This window comes from Hemitrygon akajei, chromosome 18 (genome assembly GCF_048418815.1).
Source record: "Hemitrygon akajei chromosome 18, sHemAka1.3, whole genome shotgun sequence".
Classification (NCBI taxonomy): domain Eukaryota; kingdom Metazoa; phylum Chordata; class Chondrichthyes; order Myliobatiformes; family Dasyatidae; genus Hemitrygon; species Hemitrygon akajei.
The window spans coordinates 64,857,386-64,877,412 of record NC_133141.1 but is presented as its reverse complement, the minus strand read 5'-3'; the positions used below and the strand labels follow the sequence as shown (position 1 = coordinate 64,877,412).

Here is a 20,027-nt window from a genome sequence, read left to right as displayed (position 1 = left end):
TGTTCCCGTTGTATCAAGACCACTTTTCCAATTGATAACACTGAAACAGTGGATCTCCACTGGCCAGATGATCAATCCTTTCTTCTCCCAGTACCTGGCATGGGGATTCTTCCTCACAATGGTTAATCTCCTAAATTATCACCCATTTGCATTTGAAGCCTCTGCTTTATATTCATTCCTTACCAGTTCAAATGTTGCATTTCAGTTTTATTGGCTATGGGTCATCTGGCTGACCTTCAACACCTTCAAGCCAGCATCCATTTATTACCCTCTACTGCAAGTAACAACTGGTATTTATGGTTCTTCATTTTAAATCACTAACCAAACCAGCTTGAATCACTCAGTGCAGACACAGACCCCACCATTTACAAACCTGCATGTCAAATCTTACCAAAGAACATCTCACAAATAACTTCTTATTTAGAAATGATTTCTAGTCCAGCAGATTACCTGGAGCATCATCGTGTCTATTTTAAAGCACTGATCAAGCTAAGCAAAACCAGTTCACAAAATGGAGGGTGCAGAGCAGCTACACTAAATGGCAGCCTCCATTCCTTTGACCTCATGGCAATAACAAAGACAATTGGTTTGTCTACTTCCATGGTCCTTGACCCATTTGAGTTTGATGTTTTTAATGTTTTTAATGGTTACATGTTTTTAATCCCTCCATGGCCAACATGCCTCCTACACCTAATGAAGTGGCTACTGAGTGTAAGTTCATGGTCTTCTGCTGCTGTAGCCCATCCACTTCAAATTCTTCTGCACACCACTGTTGTAACACATGGCTACCTGAGTTCCTGTCAGCTTGAACCAGTCTGGCCATTCTCCTCTCACCCCTCTCAGTAACAAGGCGTTTTTGCCCACAGAACTGTTGCTCACTGTTTTTTGTTTTTTCGCACCATTCCCTATAAATTCTAGAGGCTGTCATATGTGAAAGTTCCTGGAGATCAGCAGTTTCTGAGATACTCAGACTACCTTGTCTAGCACCAACAATCATTTCACGGTCAAAGCCACTTAGATCACATTTCTTCACCATTCTGATGTTTGGTCTGAACAACAACTGAACCTCTTGACCATCTCTGCATGCTTTTATGCGTTGAGTTGCTTCCGCAACGTTTGATTGGCTGATTAGATATCTGCAGGTGTACAGGTGTACCTAATATAGTGGCCACTGAGTGCAGTTTCTGAGTATGGTGTTTTCCCATGGTTGAATAAACTGGTGAGAGCAGATCTTAAAAACCGCTTACTTAACAAAAAATGTAAGCAGGAGAAAGGCAGAAGATGAGCCAAGCAAAATCTTTCAGGCAAAATTACTAAGTATTTAGAATTGGGCTGTAATCATTCCCTTAAATTTATAAGTTTTTCCACAATGCAACTTAATGACTTTTGGACCCATGATTGCAAGAATTCGCTAATTGTGAGTATAAATGGGTAATTTAACATTCCACATTTTCTACTAATTATGAGTCTAGTCAGTGTTCAGTGCTTCATTCGTAAATTATATGAAATGCTTGGCTGTGAATATAAAACAGTGATTTGTAAACACCAGAATTTGTTTCTGATCATGCATGTCGAGGATCAAAGACAGAATCACAGAGTCATGGAGCTGTACAAAGCAGAAACTGGTCTTTCAGCATCCAACATCTCCTGCTAGTGTTTGCCTGCCTATTCTCATCCCATTTCCCTCCATTAGAACCATATCCTGTGAGTTACCTACTTAACCATCTAACTACATGGTGCAGTACCTTAGATACAAGACCATAAGACATAGGAGCAGAATTAGGCCACTCAGACGATTGAGTCTCCTCAGCCATTCCATCATGGCTGGTTTGTTATCTTGCTCAAGCCTACTCTCCTGTCTTCTTCCATTACCTATGGCATTCTGACTAACCAAGTCGGACTTGGTCTCCACAGCTGTCCGTGGTAATGAATTCCACAGACTCACCAACCTCTGGCTAAAGAAATTCCTTCTCATCTCTTTTCTAAATGGACATCCCTCTATTCTGAGGCTGTGCTCTTTGATCCTAGACTCACTATAGGAAACATCCTCTCCACATCCACTCTATCTAACCCTTTCAATATTCAATAGGTTTCAATGAGATCACCCCTCATTCCCCTAAACTCCAGCACATACAGACCAAGTACCACCAAGCGCCCCTCAGATATTCATGATTTAATTCCTAGAATCATTCTCATGAACCTCCTCTCCAATGCCAGCACATCTTTCCTTAGATAAGGGACCCACAATTGCTCACAATACTTCAAATGTGGTCTGACTGATGTCCTATAAAGTCTCAGAATCACATCCTTGCTTTTATATTCTAGCCCTCTTGAAATGAATGCTAACATTGTATTTGCCTTCCTCACCACCGACTCTACCTGAAAGTTAACCTCTTGGAAACCTGCACAAGAACTCCAAAGACACCTTGCACCTCTAATTTTTGAATTTTATCCCCATTTAGAAAATAGTCTACATTTTTATCCTTCTACCAAAGTGTATGGCCATACACTTCCCTATATTATATTCCATCTGCCACTTCTTTGCCCATTCCCCCAATCTGTCCAAGTCCATTCACAGACTTCCTCAACACTTCCTGCCCCTCCATTTATATTTGCATTGTCTGTAAACTTGGCCACAAAGCCATCAATTCCATCATCCAAATCGTTAACATATAATGTGAAAAGAAGTGGTCCCAATACCATCACCATTAATCACCGGGAGCCAACTGGAACATTCCTTATTCTGACTCATTGCCTCCAGCCAGTCAGCCAATCTTCTATCCATACTAGTATAATTTCCTGTAATACTGTAGGCTCTCATCTTGTTAAACAGCCTCGTGTGCAGCACCTTTTCAAAGGCCTTCTGAAAATCCATGTAAGCAATATCCACTGACTGTCTATCCTGCCTGTTAATTCCTCAAAAGCATTCCAATAGCGTTGTCAGGCAAGATTTCCCCTGAAGAAAGCCATGCTGACTTAATTTATAGTGCACCTCCAAGTACCCCAAAACCTCATCGTTAATAATGGACTCCAATATCTTCCCAATCACTAAAGTCAGGCTAACTGGCCAATAATTTCCTTTCTTCTCACGCCCTCCCTTTTTAAAGAGTGAAGTGACATTTGCAATTTTCCAGTCCTCCAGAACCATTCCAGAATCTAGTGATTCTTGAAAGATCATTACTAAAGGTTTCACAATCTCTTCAGCGACCTCTTTCAGACCCTGGGGTGCAGTCCATCTGGTCCAGGTGACTTATCTATCTTCAGACCTGTCAGCTTCATAAGCACCTTCTCCTTAGTAATAACAACTATATAACCATATAACAATTACAGCATGAAAACAGGCCATCTCAGCCCTTCTAGTCCATGCCGAACGCTTACTCTCACCTAGTCCCACCAACCTGCACTCAGGCCATAACCCTCCATTCCTTTCCTGTCCATATACCTATCCAATTTTACTTTAAATGACAATATCGAACCTGCCTCTACCACTTCTACTGGAAGATCGTTCCACACAGCTACCACTCTCCGAGTAAAGAAGTTAGCTCTCGTGTTACCCCTAAACTTTTGTCACCTAACTCTCAACTCATGCCCTCTTGTTTGAATCTCCCCTACTCTCAATGGAAAAAGCCTATCCACGTCAACTCTATCTATCCCCCTCATAATTTTAAATACCTCTATCAAGTCCCCCCTCAACCTTCTACACTCCAAAGAATAAAGACCTAACTTGTTCAACCTTCCTCTGTAACTTAGGTGCTGAAACCCAGGTAACATTCTAGTAAAGCTCCTCTGTACTCTCTCTATTTTGTTGACATCTTTCCTATAATTCGGTGACCAGAACTGTACACAATACTCCAAATTTGGCCTTACCAATGCCTTGTACAATTTTAACATTACATCCCAACTCCTATACTCAATGCTCTGATTTATAAAGGCCAGCATACCAAAAACTTTCTTCACCACCCTATCCACATGAGATCTCACCTTCAGGGAACTATGCACCGTTATTCCTAAACTCCATCTACCATCTTTCAGCCCACTCTTCTAACTGGCCTAAATCTCTCTGCAAGCTTTGAAAACCTACTTCATTATCCACAATGTCACCTATCTTAGTATCATCTGCATACTTACTAATGCAATTTACAACCCCATCGTCCAGGTCATTAATGTATATGACAAATAACATTGGACCCAGTACAGATCCCTGAGGCACACCACTAGTCACCGGCCTCCAACCTGACAAACAGTTATCCACCACTACTCTCTGGCATCTCCCATCCAGCCACTGTTGAATCCATTTTACTACTTCAATATTAATACCTAACGATTGAACCTTCCTAACGAACCTTCTGTGTGGAATCTTGTCAAAGGCCATATAGACAACATCCACTGCTTTACCATCGTCAACTTTCCTAGTAACCTCTTCAAAAAATTCAATAAGATTTGTCAAACATGACCTTCCACGCACAAATCTATGTTGACTGTTCCTAATCAGACCCTGTCTATCCAGACAATTATATATACCATCTCTAAGAATACTTTCCATTAATTTACCCACCACTGACTTCAAACTTACAGGCCTATAATTGCTAGGTTTACTCTTAGAACCCTTTTTAAACAATGGAACCACATGAGCAATACGCCAATCCTCCGGCACCATCCCCTTTTCTAATGACATTTGAAATATTTCTGTCAGAGCCCCTGCTATTTCTACACTAACTTCCCTCAAGGTCCTAGGGAATATCCTGTCAGGATCTGGAGATTTATCCACTTTTATATTCCTTAAAAGCACCAGTACTTCCTCCTCTTTAATCGTCATAGTTTCCATAACTTCCTCACTTGTTTTCCTTACATTACACAATTCAATATCCTTCTCCTTAGTGAATACTGAAGAAAAGAAATTGTTCAAAATCTCCCCCATCTCTCTTGGCTCCACACACAGCTGTCCACTCTGATTCTCTAAGGGACCAATTTTATCCCTCACTATCCTTTTGCTATTAATATAACTGTAGAAACCCTTTGGATTTATTTTCACCTTACTTGCCAAAGCAACCTTGTATCTTCTTTTAGCTTTTCTAATTTCTTTCTTAAGATTCTTTTTACATTTTTTATATTCCTTGAGCACCTCATTTACTACATGCTGCCTATATTTATTGTAGGTCTCTCTTTTTTTCTGAACCAAGTTTTGCAATATCCCTTGAAATCCATGGCTCTCTCATACTTTTAACCTTTCCTTTCAACCTAACAGGAACATAAAGATCCTGTACCCTCAAAATTTCACCTTTAAATGACCTCCATTTCTCTATTACATCCTTTCCATAAAACAAATTGTCCCAATCCACTCCTTCTAAATCCTTTTGCATGTCCTCAAAGTTAACCTTTCTCCAATCAAAAATCCCAACCCTCGGTCCAGACCTATCCTTCGCCATAATTATATTGAAACTAATTATATTGAACTAAACTCTATTCTGCCCCCTGACACTCTTGAATTTCTGGCATACAGCTTGTGTCTTCCATAGTGAGGACCAACACAGAACACTTTTTAAATTAATCTGCCATTTCTTGGTCCCCCCCCCCCCATTACTACCTGTACAATATCATTTTCCAGTGGTCCAAAATCAACTCTTGACTCACCTTTACTCTTTATGCAGCTGAAATTTTTTTTGGTATTTTCTTTGATATTATGGAATTGACTGGCTTACCTTCATATTTCATATTTTCTCTCATGTTTTGTTTAGCTTCTATTTGTTGGTCTTTAAAAGCTTCCCAATCATCTGACTTCCCACTAACATTCACTATATTATATACCCTCTCTTCTGCTTTTATGGTGTTTTTGACTTCCCTTGTCAGCTATGGATGCCTCATCCTCCCTTTACAATACTTCTTCTTCGCAATGTATCTATCCTACTCCTTCCGATTTGCTCCCAGAAACTCCAGCCATTGCTGCTCTGCCATCATCCCTGCTGGTGACCTCATCCAATCTACTTTGGCCAGGTCTTTTCTAATGCTTCTGCAATTCCCTTGACTCTGCTGTAATACTGATACATCTGACCTTATCTTCCCCCTCTCAAATTGCAGGGTGAATTCTATCTTATTATGATCATTATCTCCTAAATGTTCCTTTACCTTCAGCTCCCTAATCATTCATTACACAACTTCATTACTTCATTACACAACACCCAATCCAGAACTGCTTTTCCCTCAATGGGCTCAACCACAAACTGTTCTAAAAAGCCATCTCATAGACATTCTACAAGTTCCTTCTCTTGGGATCCAGCACCAACCTGACTTTCCTAATGGACCTGCATATTGAAATATGCCATGATTATCTCAACATTGCTCAAATTACATGCCTTTTATATATCCCATTGTAATTTGTAGCCCATATCCTGGCTACTATCTGGAGTCCAGTGTGCTGCAAATATTTATCATTCCTATGATAACCATACTAGCACTGATTCAGGAAGTGTGGATATTTAATATAGCATCTTCACACTAGAAAAGAACTCTGTGGGCATAGCTCAGTGGTAGAGCATTTGACTGCAGATCAAGAGGTCCCTGGTTCAAATCCAGGTGCCCACTTGGTTTTTGTTGAAAATATTCATCAAATTAAAATGAGCAGAGGGAATTGTTTACACAATGAGCTGTTGCACTTGAAACACAAATGAAAGTGGAAGCAGAAATAAGTTTTAGGTTTTAGACTCAAAATGGTCAATGTAGAAGGAGCAGGGTAGCTGAATAAATTGCCAAGCTCACTTAAAGAACTTCACACACTGGTCAAGTTCAAGTTTAATTATCATTCAACCATACATTAATATAGCCAAGTGAAATAGCATTCTTCCAGGGCCAAGGAGCCAAACACATTATTAACTGTATGTAGCACAGAGCACAAATAGCACATTCGGTTACAATTTCAGAAAAATATACAGTCACAAAGAAAAAGAGTAATACAGCACAAGACCCTGAGTGGCATGACTTGAGAATTGATGGTATGTTGTCCTGGTTCAGCTGGTTCCTCCATCGAGCGAACACTGGAGAGCAGCACCGATGGAAAGAGCCAGCCCCTGAATACAAATTCCAGCATACCCCGCAGGGGCTCTCCTGCACTTCCTCAACATCTCTTCTCCTGGTCAGCTGTAACAGGTAACCCTGCAGCCTCAGCCTAATCCTCACCTTAGAGGCGGAGCTTAGGAGGAACGATGGTGCCTAATGGCGACTCCTTTGCTTGCATCTTCAGAACAGCTCTATTTCTACCTTTAATATCTTTATTTTTCCCTTTCAGAGTTCTTTTGAAGACCCTGATCTGGAGTTACACCCAGGCTTCAGTTCTTTGCGGGATGGGACCTGTTCTCAGGGTTTCACGACTGGCTGCTATTTGACATGCCAAGGGTTTGGCCCGAGAATCTCAATTCTGTTTGGAAGCCCAAGATCTCAGGGCTCTGGAGACAGGCGGATTGAGGGTCGGTGTCACAACAGGAGACCCGTCTGTCGTCGGGGAGGCTGGAATATCTTTTGCTGTGGGCCTGAAGACCCGAGGTTTTTGTGATCTTCGGACACAGAGCTCGAAAAAAGCAACTTAACAGGCTTTTAACAATGTAAGCCAGTGGGCTGTTGTTATGTCTCCTGCTTGCTGTGAAAATGGGGGACAGCTCCCTCTCCCTTGCCAGGGGAGAGAGAACCTGTGGGTTGTCGATTGTCGGATGAAATGTGAAGCCTTTGGGGTAACTTTGGTCTATGTCTTTGCTATTGCTTAGCACACGCTTGGGCTCGGTGACGATACTGATGCACGTTTTTTGCTAGTGGGGGGAGGGGGGATCGAACCTCTCCTTTTACAGACTTTTGGACTATCGGAGTGTGAGTGTGCCAAGCACTTGCTCCCCTTGCCTGGCTTCACCAATGGTAAGCCGTCAGAGCTAATGGACCACATGCTGTCTCTCCTGGGAAATCACCATCTTTGTTTATTTTTAAAGAACTCTTCATGCAGCAAAAGCCTGATCAAGTTCACATAGCCCTCACTAATGCACTTGTGAAGGACTATAGGCAGCTTGCTAAAATGGCTGATAGTCTACACTCAGCCAGGCAGAGGTCTATCACTCCTCCTCCACTCCCTGCCTCAATAAGCCAGGTCAGCAAGGTCCCCAACATAAGGATGCCTGCAGCTGCGAAACAGATGAAGTCAGGCCTGTGCTCTTACCACGCTCATTTTGGTAGGAACACTAGGAAGTGCACTGGGATATCAGAGGTCTCTGAACACCACGAGTTCCAGCTGCCAGGGTGATATACTTTTCAGTAGGGATACTCTTTCAGGATGATGCTTCCCGTGTGACATGGGTGCTCAGGAGAGTGTGCTGCCAGCATCGCCTATTGATGAGAAGGCAAAGAGCGATGAAACCTTGCTGGAGGCTGCCAGTTGAAGCAGGATCCAGACTTACGGGAGACGATGGGTGACGCTCTGCTTCAGTGGGTGATGTTGCACAAGGGACTTTGTGCTGGCTAAAGTGACTAGACCTCTGCGCAAGTTTCCTCAGTGCCCAAGGATTCTTAAGAACTGCTGGCTTGTGGATGTCAAGGACTTTGGGTTGTTATCCTTCTCCCCCAGTAAGTTCCCCACAATGACTCTGTCAAGGGCTTGCACTGCTGCATGTGAGTTTACTCGACGGCTGGGCGAATTCCCAAACCTCACCAAGCCCACATTCTCCACTATAATCACAAAACATGGGGTTGATCACCACATTTCTACAACTGGCCCACCAGTCCATGCCCACATGTGTAGACTGGACCTAGAAACACTGGCAACCACGAAGACTGAGTTTGCCACCATGGAAAGACTTGGCATTGTACGCCAGTCTTAGATTTTCTTTTTGATACCTGGATGACATACTTGTTCCCTGTGTATCCAAATCCAAACACGAATCTCATCTCCGTACACTGTTCGAGCACTTAAGCCAACACAGGGTTGATTATTAACCCTGCTAAATATCAGTTTGGGTTGTCAACCATTGACATTTCAATGACAAACTCTGCCATCTTCTCCAGGGATGATGCCTAGGCACGTCTAGTCTGGTGGTATTTATACCCCCATTGTCCATCCCTCCTGATTTGTTAGTCCTCATCCAATCAGCTTTCCGCTATTTCACCTTGTTTACAATTGAATTCCAGTTCTTCTTTAGAGCCAGATTTTCATCTTTGTTGAAATTCTTATTCTCTAGTTTTATTTCAATGGCTTCCTTCACCAGGCTGTCCTAAAAGCCATTGGCGTGGGACAGCAATTTTGTGCCATTGAAATTTATATGACGATAAAAACAAGCTAACTTATCCTTGGACATATGAGCCCTATGAACCACCTTAAATTGTATCAAAGCATGTCTGACACACATTGAAGAAGTATTAACTGGTTTAAGAATTTTCTCCCATTTGTCTGTAGATAAAGATATTTGAAGTTCTCTTTCCCACTCATTCTTAATTTTATCAGATGTGCCTAGATGTATTTTCATAATCAGATCATAAATAATTGCTATTAAGCTCTTCTGATAGGGGTTTAAGTCTAAAATTTTTTCCGTAACTTCGATTTGATGTGATATCGGAAAGGTAGGTAAAGTAGCATTATGAAAGTTTCTAATATGTAAATATCCGAAAAAGTGTGATCTAGGCAAATTATATTTATTAGACAACTGTTCAAAAGGCATAAAACAATCATATATAACCATATAACAATTACAGCACGGAAACAGGCCATCTCAGCCCTTCTAGTCCGTGCCGAATGCTTACTCTCACCTAGTCCCACCGACCTGCACTCAGCCCATAACCCTCCATTCCTTTCCTGTCCATATACCTATCTAATTTTTTTTTAAATGACAATATTGAACCTGCCTCTACAACTTCTACTGGAAGTTTGTTCCACACAGCTACCACTCTCTGAGTAAAGAAGTTCCCCCTTGTGTTACCCCTAAACTTTTGCCCCTTACCTCTCAACTCATGTCCTCTTGTTTGAATCATCCATGAATAAATCATGAAAACATGTTATTCCTTTTGTTTTCCATAAAACAAAAGCTTGATCAATTCTAGATGGTTGGAAAAAAAGAAGTTAGTTATAATAGGACTTGACAGGATAAATTTATTCAATCCAAAAAATTTATGAAATTGGAACCATATTCGTATTGTATGTTTAACTATTGGATTTATCATTTATTTATTCAATTTAGTAACTGCGAAGGGAAGCGCAGCTCGTAAAATAGAAACTAATGAAAACCCCTGTACAGACTCCCGCTCGAGGTTCATCCATCTTGGGGATTGAGTTTCATCCAGCTCTTGTGTCCAAAACGTTAAATATTGAATATTAATTGCCCAACAATAAAATCTAAGATTCCGCAAAGCCAAACTGCCTTCCTTTTTTGATTTCTGTAAATATTTCTTACTTAACATGGGATTTCTATACTGCCATATATATGAAGAAATTTTAGAATCAATAATATCAAAAAAAGATTTGGGAATAAAAATTGATACTGCCTGAAATAGATACAGAAATTTAGGTAAAATAAACATCTTAATCGCATTGATTCTACCAAGCAAAGATAAAGACATTGGGGACCATTTAGTAAACAGTTGTTTAACATGATCAATTAAAGGTAAAAGATTAATTTTAATTAGATCCTTATACTTCTTAGTATTTTTAACCCCCAAATAAATAAAATAATCAGTATCCAATCTAAATGGTGATTGACTATCACTTGCATATTTAATGGAAAAGCACACTCTTATCAAGATTCAGCTTATAACCAGAAAAGCTACTAAACTGAGCAAGTAGTGGTATTACTGCAGGAATAGATTTCTCTGAGTTAGAAATGTATAATAAAAGGTCATCTGCATATAGTGATATTTTATGCATCCCATTCCCCTGCATAATACCAAATATGTCAGGTGAATCACAAATAGCAATTGCCAAGGGCTCCAAGGCAATATCAAATAGTAAAGGGCTTAAAGGACAGCCCTGTCTGGTACCTCGAAAAAGCCTATAAAAGGGGGATCTCTGATTATTGGTAAATATAGCGGCCAAGGGTGAATGATATAACAATTGAATTCAAGATATAAATTTTGAACTAAAATTAAATTTCTCAAGTATATTAAATAAATATTCCAATTCAAGTCTATCAAATGCCTCCTCAGTGTCAAGCGAAATAACACATTCTGAACTATTAAATGACTTAGTGTATACAATGTTCATTAACCTCCTAACATTAAAATGTGAGTAACGATTTTTAATAAATCCTGTCTGATCTTCAGAAATAATTTGAGGCAAGCCTTCTCTAATCTAATTGCTAATATTTTGGAAAAGATTTTAGAATCCACATTCAACAAAGATATAGGTCGGTATGATGCACAGTCAGTGAGGTCTTTATCTTTTTTTAGGAACTAAAGGAATAGATGCTTCATGAAAGGATTGTGGTAATTTACCTACTAATAAAGCATCTTTAAAAATTCTGCATAACCAGGGAGAGAGTAAATCTGAAAAAGTTTTTAAAAATTCAGCTATATATCCACCTGGGCCAAGTGCTTTACCAGAATTTATCGAAAAAATTGCCTTCTTTATTTCCTCTTCAGTAATGGGTGCATCTAATGCTAAACATTTATCAACTGGTAATTTCAGAATATTTAATTTCTTTAAAAATTCATACATTAAAGTAAGATCATCCGGAAATTCTGATTGATATAAATTAGTATAAAATTCTTGAAAAGATTTATTAATTTCATCATGGTTAACTGTCAAAGTACCGTCCTGTCTACGAACTTTATTCATCTGTTGTTTCGCCAAAGAAGCTTTCAATTGGTTAGTCAACATTTTATTTGATTTATCACCATGTATATAATATTGACTCCTAGATTTAAGTAATTGGTTTTCAATCGGAGATGTTAATAACAAGCTAAGTTGCATCTGAAGTTCAACTCTGTCTTTACAAAGATCCAAATTGGGAGCAACAGAATACTGTTTATCAATTTCTTTAATCTTATCAACCAATGTATGTATCTCACTATTAATTCATTTTTTCAATCCAGCAGAATATGAAATAATTTGTCCACGGATAAATGCTTTAAAGGTATCCTATAATATCCCACTGGAAATTTCTTCCATTGAATTAAATGAAAAGAAAAATCCAATCTGTTCTTTAATGAAATTAACAAAATTTGATTCTTGAAGCAAAATAGAATTGAACCGCCATTGTCTAGTACTAAAAATCACATCATTAAATTTAATTGATAATTTCAAAGGGGTATGATCAGAAATGGTGATTGCATCATACTCAGGTAGTAACAGACGAAACTAAATGAGAATCAATAAAAAAAATCAACTCTAGAGTAATTATGATAAACATGAGAAAAGAAAGAGAACTCTTTTTCATTAGGATATAAAAACCTCCAAATCTCTAAAATTCCCACGTCAACTAAAAAGGAATTAATAAAGGTAGCAGATTTGTTTGGAAGAACCTAATTGGGTGCAGACCTATCCAACATAGGATTCAAACAGTAATTAAAATCTCCACCCATTATTAACCTATATTCATTTAAATTAGGAAGAGATATAAATAGCTGCTTAAAGAATTCAGGATAGACTGTATTTGGTGCATAAACATTAACCAAAACTACTTTTTGGTTATAGAGTAAACCAGTAATTAATAGAACTCTACCATAAGGATCTGAGATTGTGTCATGATAAACGAATGAAATTGAAGGGTCTATAAAAATGGAAACACATTTCACTTTGGTCGATGAGTTTGCGTGAAACTGTTGACCTTTCAAAAACCTAAAAAAATGCTGATTATCCTCCTTCCTCATGAGTCTCCTGTGCAAAAATAATCTGAGCATTCAATCTATTAAAAACTTTGAAACTCTTCTTCCATTTCAAGCCAAGTCAAGTCAAGTCACTTATATTGTAATTTTGACCATAACTGCTGGTATGTTGGTACATAGTAAAAATGAGACAACGTTTTTCAGGACCATGGTGTTACATGACACAGTACAAAAACTAGACTGAACTACGTAAAAAAACAACACAGAGAAAGCTACACTAGACTACAGACCTACACTGGACTGCATAAAGTGCACAAAAACAGTGCAGGCATTACAATAAATAATAAACAGTACAATAGGGCAAGATGTCAGTCCAGGCTCTGGGTATTGAGGAGTCTGATAGCTTGGGGGAAGAAACTGTTGCACAGTCTGGTCGTGAGAGCCCGAATGCTTCGGAGACTTTTCCCAGATGGCAGGAGGGAGAAGAGATTGTATGAGGGGTGCATGGGGTCCTTCATAATGCTGTTTCCTTTGTGGATGCAGTGTGTAGTGTAAATGTCCGTGATGGCTGGAAGAGAGACCCCGATGAGCTTCTCAGCTGACCTCACTATCCACTGCAGGGTCTTGTGATCTGAGATGGTGCAATTTCCAAACCAGGCAGTGATGTAGCTGCTCAGGATGTTCTCAATACAACTCCTGTAGAATGTGATGAGGATGGGGGGTGGGAGATGGACTTTCCTCAGCCTTCGCAGAAAGTAGAGACGCTGCTGGGCTTCCTTTGCTATGGAGCTGGTGTTGAGGGACCAGGTGAGATTCTCCGCCAGGTGAACACCAAGAAATTTGGTGCTCTTAACGATCTCTACCGAGGAGCCATCGATGTTCAGCAGGGAGTGGTCGCTCCATGCCCTCCTGAAGTCAACAACCATCTCTTTTGTTTTGTTTACATTCAGAGACAGGTTGTTGGCTCTGCACCAGTCTGTTAGCTGCTGCACCTCCTCTCTGTAAGCTGACTCGTCGTTCTTGCTGATGAGACCCACCACGGTCGTGTCATCGGCGAACTTGATGATGTGGTTCGAGCTGTGTGTTGCAGCACAGTTGTGGGTCAGCAGAGTGAACAGCAGTGGACTGAGCACACAGCCCTGGGTGGCCCCCGTGCTCAGTGTAATGGTGTTGGAGATGCTGCTCCCAATCCAGACTGACTGGGGTCTCTCTGTCAGGAAGATTGGATAATTCAAACCATTCGTGTTCCATGAAACAAAGTTAATAATATTATCCATTTTCCTTGAATAAGCCATATGGTATATAAAGGGTTAATCAAGTTGCATAGGAAACTCATGAACCAGGAAGAGGAAAAAAAGTTTAAAGAGGCACCGGAAGTTACGACAATACAGACATTTTTGTAGTTTCAAGGCAGCTCAAAAGAAAAATACTGAACTTAAAAAAAGACCCCTCCCCCTCCACCAAAGCCAAGAAACCAGACCAATAGGCAGCCAGGAAACTATCTAAGACCCACCCAAACTCCATCTCTCTTGATGGCAAGTCTCCAGATTTTAAAGGAAAAAAACATCACCCATAGCCAAAACAATACAAAAGAATGCCAGACACAAGCTAAGTAAAAAAAAACAGCCTTTGTAGACCATTTTAGAAAACAAGGTCTCAAGAATTAAATCAGAATACAATCTTCATATTAATTAATCACCAAGTCAAAATTTTAATAGTTTCCTAAAACTAATAATTTAAAATAAAAAATTATAGTAATAAATGAAAGGGAAAAGTACTTTAATATAGAACAGACATAAGCCAAAACAAAACCTCAGCCCAAGGGCCCAACTCCACAAACTTAAAATGTCTGACTCTATAAGCTGATTATTAACTAATAAATCTAGTGTGTACAAACATAAAGAAACGGAAAATTGATTAAACATCCAAGCTCAATCAGTGTTCTTCGAGAAATTGTTTTGCGCCACCCACTGATTTAAACCATTTAAACGATTTATCGGGTAAGACCACTCTTAAGCAGGCGGGGTGGAGCAAAGCCGGTCGGAATTTCCTTTGGTAAAATTCCGACATCACCTCTTTAAAATGCAATCTTTCTTGCATTACCTCGGGACAATAATCTTCAACCAAACGAAACTCAAGATTTTGATATTTAATAATTCCTTTACGACGAGTAAATCGAGTTAAGTGCTCCTTCGTACTCACATAGTGAAACCGGAGAATCACGTGCCATGGTTTTAACACTTCCGATGGTTTAAATTTTAATGCTTTATGTGTGTGGTCTAATACCGGAGGAGCGGTAAAAACTTCTGACCCAAAAACTTCCATTAAGGATTTAGAGAAAAATTCAGCAAGGTCCCCACTCTTGATGTCTTCCTTGAGACCTATTATTCACAAATTCTGTCTGAGACTGCGACTCTCCAAATCGATAATCTTAGCTTTATACTGCTCCAATGTATGACCCCCACGTTGACTGGCTCAATCGCAAGATTGTAGGCTGGAGCCCATTCTGTCACTCCCACTGCCTCCGCCATGCTCAGATCCCCTTGTCTCCGAGCCCAGATCCCCTCCGAGGAATTTCCGGACTTCAGTGCCATCCCTCCTGAATACATGGACTTCCAAGGCTGTGTTCAGCAAGTCCCGGGCCACTTTCCTGTCGCTTCATCATCGATATGATTGCACCATTGACCTCTTGCCTGGCACATCTCCCCCAAGGGTCCACCTGGATTCCCTGTCTGTACATGAAACAGAAGCCATGAATAAGTACATTCAGAGTCTCTGGCTGCAGGCATCGTCCGGCCGTCTTCCTCCCCTGGTGCTGGTTTTCTCTTTGTTGAAAAGAAGGACGGCTCCTTGATTACTGGGGACTGAATGAAGTCACTGTTAAGAACCGTTACCCTCTTCCGCTCATGACCTCGGTATCTGAACTATTGCAAGGAGCCTCAGTTTTCACCAAGCTTGATCTCCGTAACGCCCGCCATCTTGTTCGTATCCGTGAAGGGGACGAGTGGAAGACAGACTTCAACACCACCTCAGGCCATTACGAGTATCTGGTCATGCCATTCGGTCTCACCAATGCCCCCGCTGTCTTCCAAGCCCTGGTAAATGACATTCTCAGGAACATGCTGAACCAATTTGTTTTCACGTATCTCAACGACATTTAAATTTTTTCCAAGTCCCTTGCTGAACACACAGGTCACGTCTGCAGAGTTCCCCAGTGCCTTCTGGAGAAACAGCTCTTTTTGAAGGCTGAGAAATGTGAGTTTCATCGCAATACCGTCTCATTCCTGGGGTGGGGCAGCCCCTAGTCAATGCCCCACTAACCGTGTTTATGTTCCCAGCTCTGTCCACTCACAGGTATTGCAGTGGGGTTATTCTTCCCGGTTATCCTGTCACCCTGGAACCAAGTGTACTCAGGCCTTCATCAGTCAGTGGTTCTGGTGGCCCTCCATGGGAGATGACATCCACAACTTCGTCCCAGCCTGCTCGGTCTGTGATCAAGGTAAGAACTCCAGCCGGTCTCCCGCTGGTCTGTTACAACCCCTATCTATCCCCAAGAGACCCTGGTCCCACATTGCCCTGGATTTTGTCACCGGTCTTCCCCCATCAGATGGTAACTACCATTCAGTAGTTGATCATTTTTCCAAGTCTGTACACTTCATTCCTTTACCTAAACTCCCCTCTGCCAAAGAAACAGCCAAATTACTAGTACTATATGTTTTTAAATTACATGGCTTACCTGTAGATGTTGTGTCAGACAGGGGCTCTCAATTCACATTCAACTTCTGGAGAGCATTCTGCAATCTTCTGGATGCCCCTCTGAGTCAGTCTTCAGGATTCCACCCACAGACCAATGGCCAGACCGAGCGGGCCAACCAACAGCTAGAGACTGTATTGCAGTGTCTGGTCTCCCAGAACCCCTCTTTCTTTATGAATCTTTTTATTAATTAAAAAAAAGTACAAACCCCATTTCCAGAAAAGTTGGGATATTTTCCAAAATGCAATAAAAACAAAAATATGTTGTATGCTAATTCACGTGAACCTTTATTTAACTGACAAAAGTACAAAGAAAAGATTTTCAATAGTTTTACTGACCAACTTAATTATATTTTGTAAATATACACAAATTTAGAATTTGATGGCTGCAACACACTCAACTAAAGTTGAGACAGAGTTAAAATAAGATTGAAAAGTGCACAGAATATTCAAGTAACACCGGTTTGGAAGACTCCACATTAAGCAGGCTAACTGGTAGCAGGTGAGGTATCATGACTGGGTATAAAAGTAGCGTCCATCAAAGGCTCAGTCTTTGCAAGCAAGGATGGGTTGTGGCTCACCCCTTTGTGCCAAAATTCGTGAGAGAATTGTTAGTCAGTTCAAAAGGAACATTTCCCAACACAAGATTGCAGAGAATTTAGGTCTTTCAACATCTACAGTACATAATATTGTGAAAAGATTCAGAGAATTCAGTGACATCTCAGTGTGTAAAGGGCAAGGTTAGAAACCACTGTTGAATGCGCGTGATCTTTGCGCCCTCAGGCGGCACTGCCTAAGAAACCGTCATGTTATTGTGACAATTATAGCCACCTGGGCTCGGGAGTACTTCGGAAAACCATTGTCACTTAACACAGTTCATCGCTGCATCCAGAAATGCAACTTGAAATTGTATTACGCAAGGAGGAAGTCATACATCAACTCTATGCAGAAACACCGGCGAGTTCTCTGGGCCCGAGCTAATCTCAGATGGACCGAAAGACTGTGGAACCGTGTGCTGTGGTCAGATGAGTCCACATTTCAGCTAGTTTTTGGAAAAAACGGGCGTCGAGTTCTCCGTGCCAAAGATGAAAACGACCATCCTGATTTTTATCAGTGAAAGGTGCAAAAGTCAGCATCTGTGATGGTATAGGGGTGCATCAGTGCCCATGGCATGGGTGAGTTGCATGTACGTGAAGGTATCATTGACTCTGAGGCGTATATTAGGATTTCAGAGAGACATATGTTGCCATCAAGGCAACGTCTCTTCCCGGGACGTCCATGCTTGTTTCAGCAGAACAATGCCAGACTACATTCTGCATGGGCTACAACAGCGTGGCTTTGTAGACACAGAGTGTGTGTGCTTGACTGGCCTACTGCCAGTCTAGATTTATCTCCTATTGAAAATGTATGGCGCATCATGAAGAGGAGAATCAGACAATGGAGACCACGGACTGTTGAGCAGCTGAAGTCTTATATCAAGCAAGAATGGACAAACATTCCAATTGCATCTCTACTACAATTAGTATCCTCAGTTCCAAAATGATTAAAAAGTGTTATTAAAAGGAAAGGTGATGTAACACAATGGTAAACATGCCTCTGTCCCAACTTTTGTTGAGTGTGTTGCAGCCATCAAATTCTAAATTTGTGTATATTTACAAAATACAATTAAGTTGGTCAGTAAAACTATTGAAAATCTTTTCTTTGTGCTTTTGTCAGTTAAATAAAGGTTCACATGAATTAACATATCACAGATTTTTGTTTTTATTGCATTTTGGAAAATATCCCAACTTTTCTGGAAATGGGGTTTGTACATATATATAAACAAGAGGAGAATTCCCTCAAATATCTATATCGATAACAATTCATATAAAAGGTAAATTAAACATTATCAAGATTATACATAATATTAATCTAATAGTATATAATAAAAATAAGATAATCAATTCTTCTCTTATCATTCCATGAAAAGAAGAAAAAAGGTAAAGAAACTTTTATAATTTTTATATACTGTACATAAAAACCCCCACTAAACAAAAAAAACAACAAAAAAGAAAAAGAGAAACAAAAAGGGACTGGGCAGCCCATACTGAAAGTAAAAGCAAGAAAAAAGAGAAACTTTCTGATCAAATCCAAAGTTTCGAGAAAGTAACTGGAAGAGCAATAAATCAAACCATATGAAAATATTGAACAAAAGGTCGCCAGGTTTCTTCAAATGTAAAGGATGTATCAAATGTCCGACTTGTTAGTTTCTCTAAACTTAGACGGGACATAATGGAGGTAAGCCAATAAAAAACAGGTGGATTAGAGTCCTTCCATTTAAGCAAAATGCCTCTCCTAGCCAATAAAGTTGTAAAAGCTATCATCCGTTGAGCGGAAACAGGAATATATCCTGCTTCGGGTGGAGTGATCCCAAAATTTTCTCTAAATAAATTCAGTTGCAGGTCCAAATTCAAGACTTTTGATGAAGTTTTAAAGACATCTTTCCAAAAATTATCTATCTTGATACAAGGCCAAAACATATGAGTTAAAGTAGCCACCTCAATATTATATCTGTCACAAATAGGATTAATATTGGAAAAGATATGGGCTAATTTATCCTTTGACATATGCGCCCAATGTACTACTTTGAACTGTACCAAGGAATAATGGGTACAAATAGATAAAGTATTTACAAAATGAAAAATTTTATCCCATTGATTATCTGAAAGTAACTCTCAAAATTCCGATTCCCACGCAGCTTTAATTTTATCGTTAGATAACATTCGCAAATTAAATAACCATTTATAAATTACAGCTATCAGTCCTTTTTGAAATGGTTTAACCTGAAAAAGAGTATCTATCATATTGGGTGAATAAGCAGAGGGAAAATTTGGAAGTAAACTATGTAGAAAATTCCTAATTTGTAAATATCTAAAAAAGTGTGCATTAGATAAGTCATATTTGTCCACTAACTGAGTGAAAAACATTAAACAATCCCCATAAACAAGTCTAAATAGTTATTATTCCTTTGGTTTTCCAAATTAAAAATGTCTGATCGGAAATTGATGGTTTAAAAATAATTAAGATGGATTTTTTTTACTAGATAGAACAAAGTTATTAAACTCAAAGAATCTACGAAACTGAAACAAAATTCTTAATGTGTGTTTAATAATGGGATTGAGGTCTCGACTACCAATCTTAGAAAACAAAAAAGGGAGAGGAGCTCTCAGTAAAGAGGGCAAAGAATACCCCTTTACCGAGTTTTTCTCCAAATCCACCCATAAAGGACAGTCATGTATGTCTGAATAATGAATCTAAAACAAAATATGTTGAATATTAATTGCCCAGTAATACATTCTAAAATTTGACAAAGCCATACCACCATACTTTTTTAATTTCTGCAGCAAAAGCTTACTCAAACTAGGACTTTTATTATTCCAAATATAAGATAGAATTTTAGAGCCTATTCTATCAAAAAGCAGTTTAGGAACAAAGGAAGGAAGGGATTGCTTGGA

General features: G+C 39.7%; 1 non-coding gene across 1 annotated transcript; it reads left to right on the top strand.

Moving 5' to 3' along the window:
• Positions 1 to 6,507: 6,507 nt before the first annotated feature.
• Positions 6,508 to 6,579, top strand: trnac-gca (transfer RNA cysteine (anticodon GCA)). Its single transcript has one exon. It is a non-coding gene; the product is annotated as a tRNA-Cys (tRNA).
• The last annotated feature ends 13,448 nt before the right edge of the window (positions 6,580 to 20,027 follow it).